We start from the raw sequence: 5,457 nt of genomic DNA, 5'->3' as shown, positions 1-5,457 counted from the left end.
GCAAGGCCGGCCCCTCTCCTTGGCTGCCACTAACGTGAGCTTCCCTGCTTAGTCCCAAAGGCGGAGGACATTGGGAGGGAGGCTAGGGTTGCCGCCTTGGAGGCCAAAAAAGGTGGTGGTTTGTGGGGGCCCCAGATGCCTTGTTCAACTTTATGTACAGGCCGCATATTACTTTTTCAAGCGCAACAGCCACTTCACTTTTAACCCCTTCGTGTCAGCCCCGAGGGTGGCCAGGGCAGGGTCCATTTATATATATGTTTATTTTAAAGTTTTAAGCTGAGAACAGTCTTGCAGAAGGAATCTGCTGTGAGGACATGAGTTTACAAGTGTGAACATTTTGCTAATCAGGTGAAAACACACGTCCAGTTGGATGCATTTAATGATAGTCATCTGGAGACAGCGCTGTATGGTAATGAAGCATAATGAGTGAGAAGGACACATAAATGACTGTAATTACGCCTTTTTTCCCATCCACACTATCCTTGTCAATTTTTCTTTTCAAATTTTTCCTGCAAGGTCTATTTGTGTTCGTTTGAGTGGTTTTTCCTGAGACCAGCCCTATTTTCCCACATGGTTACATTCTAAGTGTCACTATCTTCATGAAAACAAAGGACTCCTTTAGCACCTGGATGCTTTTCTCCAGGCATCCTCCGCCCAGCCCTGGGTCCCAGGCTCTAGGGACTTCATTCTGCTTTCCCATCAGAAATAGAACTTTCTCTGACTCCCTCCTCTACTACCTGGTTGATCCTGGAGCTCTATTTCTCACTAGTGGTTCAAGGCGTTGGTAAGCTGAACTGCAGAAAACGAGCTGGGAAGGCAGCCTCATCACAGATTGGACTGGGGAAGTAGAGACTGGAGGAGACAGGAGCCGGGAGGAGCCGGGAGGAGCCGATGACGGCAGCAGGGAGGGGACAAGATAAGCAGCAAGTCTGGGAGAAATGTGCTGAGATCCTGAGTGGAACCACAGAATTATAAACACCCAGTCCAATCTCTTTCATGGTGTCTGCACCACATAGCCCAAGGGGGGAGAAAGGAAGCCAGACCAGCACCCCCTGATCTTTTCCGATGTACTTCTCTGCAGACCCTTTTGCATTCCGAAAGTAGGTTTACTTTTACTTTCCTGGTCCTCCTCAGACCTACTTGGTTTGCATAGGAGAAGGGTGTCCAGGTCCAAAAACAACCCCCCAAACTCTCTATTCTGCTCTTGTTCCTCAGCTTTCCTTTAGATAGGAAACAAGGACACAATTTTACACAATAAAACCACGGGCTTAAGATGTGAATTTGATAAAACACAATGGTATGGTATGAATCTGTTTCAAAGTGCAAATGGTGATTCCAATTTGACCATATTGTGATCTCGAGGCTCGGCAGCGAGGGGCAGAAAGAGCTGCAAAATACATTTTTAAATCAGGCCTTTGTCCTTGGGACTCCCAATTTAGCTCCCCACCCCCTCAAATACATACACACAACTCAACTCACCACCAGGAGCTGGGTCTGCTTTGCACTGAAAACCTGTTCGGTCCACGTGGCTCTTCCTTCATTCTCCGTGATTTTTTTCTGGTTACTTCAAATGCCATTTGTCTCCCTCAGCTGGACCATTTGAAGCAGGAAAGGACTTGTATCTAGCTCCCAAATTTCTTAACTAGCTTTGGGAACAGAGGACAGAAAGAAGGGTCCTACCGAGCAGAGCTTCTCAAAGCATGGCGTTTGCAGAATCAAGGGGACGATCTGGGAATCTTCACTTTTAATAGGGGTGCTCCATGATTCTTATGCATACTAAAGTTTCAGAAGCCCTGGCATGTAAAGAAGACATGCTAGGTACAAAGTGGAGGTCAGACATCAAGGAGGGAAAACAGGAGTGGGGGGATGGGGAAGCTTACAGGTCTCTTCCTTCAAGACCTAGAGCTATTCTTTTCTGGCCTGCAGTGCTATGGCACCAGAACTATGACATTGGGTGATAACTGGCTATACTGCCTATTTTCTAGAGTCCCCGAGACTCATCTCTCCAAGCATACACAACCTATCTCCAACTGAGACAGGATAGTAAGAAGTCAGGAAAATTCCTTGGCAAGTGAAATGGGGAAACTGAGACAGACAGCTGATTCAAACTGGCTTTATCTGCCCTGACTCATCTGCCTCTTTCTCCCCTGCACAACCACTCCTTTAAGCATTAAGCCCTCAAGACAATGAGGTTCTGATCAGCATCAAAGAGTCCTAGCAAAAAAGCCTCAGGTCTGTTGACCACAGAGACAGAGTTTTGGGCAAACTAGAGATAACATCTAGGTCTTGGTTGTATTTCAGCTCTAGCCCCAGAAAAACAGCAAAATCAGATGAAATGAATGCATGGCTATCATCAGAACCAGATGCAATGACCAATGACCCCCTACCTTAGTGCCGAACAATCAGTAGAGACCACTGCGCTGAAAGGATACACCTGGAAAGCTGATGAATATTCTACTGAGATCCTTCCATAAAATTTCTGCCTTTAGAAAACAGATAAAAACTCTTGAGACAAAGGACCCAATGCATGGCCTCTCTCTGAAGCTCTCCCACACCTTTCTTCCTTAGGTGTATATCTTTGTTTTCTTTCTCCTAAACTCTTAGCCCCCACCTTTTTTTTTTTCCTCTATAGCTTGTTTCCTGAGTCCACACAGCCCAGATGGCTCACTTCTTCTGCCTCTGTGACTTTCTCTCTCTGAGCAGCCTGCTCAAATCTTCTCTTCAAGTGTACTTTCATTTTGCATGCTGAATAAACTTCCCCTTGCACTAGAGTTCTTGGCTCTGAATTCTTTCTTTGCTGAACTCAGTAACTGAGAGCCAACATCACCAGTAATACAACCACCCATGAACTCAGCTTTTGGCCACTGGATATAAGTCCATCCTGGGACCCCAGCCCTATGTTTCCTCATGGGCCATATAGTGCTCAATTAGCAAGTCTCTTCAAAGCTCTAGCCTTTCTTGGCTGATCCTCAGAGTCTCTGCTTTCCTACTTCATTACATAAGCTGTTGCCAGAATATGATATTAACTACACTGCACATAGTGGAGGGTGCAATAGAAATGTATAGAGTGAGGGGCTCTGTCAGGTTCTTTATGGATCTGCAGGTCATGACCACCCTTACCATTGAACATCCCCCCACCTCAGCCCAAAAATACACATACATCATATGGATCAAGTTAAAACAGATCCTTATCCCATGTTAAATATAACTTCTTTGATGTAAAAAAATTAAGTGAAATTATTTAAAATTTTTTTTAGTTTTAAGATATATTCTTCATTTTGTTTTTGTAATTCAAATTTTATTACACTTATACAGAACTGTTAAAAGTTGAGTTGCAGTTTACAAGTTGGCTAAGTTTACCATTTATAAGCATTTAATAAAACTTTTGTTCATTTTGAAATTTCAAGTTTACATCTTGGAACCAAAACTTTTTTCCCATGGTGTAAACTTATTTTGTGTCTTTGAAAGCTCTCAGGGTGTGGATCCCAGTTTGGCAGAGAGGGTCTTTGGCTACAGAGATGTTCAGACACTAGAGAGAAGCAAAGAGAACTTGAAGTTAGAAGTGAGTCCCTTCTTTCCTCTTCCTGCCTTCCAGTGTCTCTCTCTTGCCAGTACTTAACCAGAAACCAGCTAACAAGGGAGTCTGGGAAATGTGGCATGTAGGTTTCCAGCCCCAATGTCTTGTGGGAAATTAGCTCCAGGCAGTGGTAGCCTCTATGTACACTATAAGCAAGTTGGAGAGACCGCAGACCAAGAAGGCCAGATCAAACCATACTGGTGAAGGCACAAAAGTTTTTGAGTCTATTTAAAACACACAGCCAGAATCAAGAGGAAAGATTTAGGTAGGTTAACCTACTTGGGAAGGAGGCAAGCAGGGTGAAAGGACCACACTATCTAAATCTTGTGTTATGCTCTAATAGTGTAGTCATGAGGACAGAGTTGAGGTTAAATAAAGGTTCAGTAGGTGGAAGATGCTTGGAACAAATGTAAACTTGCTCTGTTGGGACGCTCAAGGGCATGTAGGCCTGGCCACAGGTCTGCTCACATAGCTCATCAGTGTTCTGGGCATCCTTCCCTTTTGTAGCATTTCTGGGACAGAGTGCACAGAGGCCAGAATGGCATCACCAATTAGTAGAGAACTTAAGGAGGACCTGGCTGTCAGCCCCAAGGTGGCACACACTGTACATTATAACTTGATTTTTCCATCCTTTTCTACCTGCAAGGAGCACTCTTGTTCACTCCATTCTTTTCACAATATATTCCATTTACTCTATTCTTCTGTGTTTTACAGATTACACACTTACGACGTATTTTTAGCACATCTGAATTCTGCCCGTGTCTGACATATGACTTGTTTATTTATAATCTAAAGTTAGCATATCTGATGAATTTCATCTATCCTGTTTACTTTTCTTGTCCTCTGTAGCAGAATTGAATATTCTCACATAATAGAGCAAACACACAGTACAGCCAGCATGATAGAGAAGAGTATAGAAGCTCGGGGTTGAGAATGAGAGACACTAGATTTATAATTGGACTTGATCCAGTTTCATACATTTTCATACAGATTTAACCACTTTTCTGACTCTGTGTATCAGTAGTCTGTCTTTTCTCTACTGATCTGAAATGCCATTGTTGACTCATGCCACATCGTACCTATATGTGACTGTTTCTGGGCTCTCATTCCATTGATCACCATGTGTACCCCAGTGCTTTCATCATTGTCTTAATTACTGCAGCTTCAAATCAGTCCCAATGTGGGCAGGGCAAGTGAAGGCTCTCATTTTCTTCAGGAAAGTGGCTCGGCTATTCTTGGCTCTTCTTCCTTCATGTGTGTTAGAATCTGCTTATCAGGTTCCTCCCAAAAATACCCTTTTGTGTTTTGATTTACAAAAATTTCTCTGTAGCCCTTACTGGTGTGGCTCAGTGGACTGAGTGCCAGCCTGCGAACCAGAGGGTCACTGGTTCAATTCCCAGCCAGGGCACATGACTGGGTTGCGGACCAGGTCCCTAGTAGGGGACATGCAAGAGGTGACCACACATTGATGTTTCCCTCTCTTTCTCCCTCCCTTCCCCTCTTTCCAAAAATAAATAAATTAATTAAATCTTTTTAAAAAAGAATTTAAAAAAATTTCTCTGTAGATTAATTTGGAGAGAACTGAGTCTTTCACTCACCAACTTGGCATAGGTCTCTACTGTTTGGGTCTTCTTTGCAGTTTATGACTGTCCCTGTAGTGGTTTTATTTATTTATTTATTTTTTGTTAGATTTATTTCTAGGTAATCAATGTCCTCTAATGCTATTGTAAGTAATATCTTCTTAATTATTTTTGTTGGTGGTGTATGACAGTGTAGGTTATTGTTTTATTTAATCTCATTGAGCTACCTTGTTGAATTTTATTATTTCTAAGTATTTATAAATTCTTTGGGGTTTTATATGTAAATATCATAGCAACTGC

This window comes from Phyllostomus hastatus, unplaced genomic scaffold (assembly GCF_019186645.2).
Source record: "Phyllostomus hastatus isolate PE091 unplaced genomic scaffold, TTU_PhHast_1.1 phas_contig_283, whole genome shotgun sequence".
Taxonomy (NCBI): domain Eukaryota; kingdom Metazoa; phylum Chordata; class Mammalia; order Chiroptera; family Phyllostomidae; genus Phyllostomus; species Phyllostomus hastatus.
The sequence above is the reverse complement of the archived record's forward strand: the minus strand, read 5'-3'. Positions refer to the sequence as shown.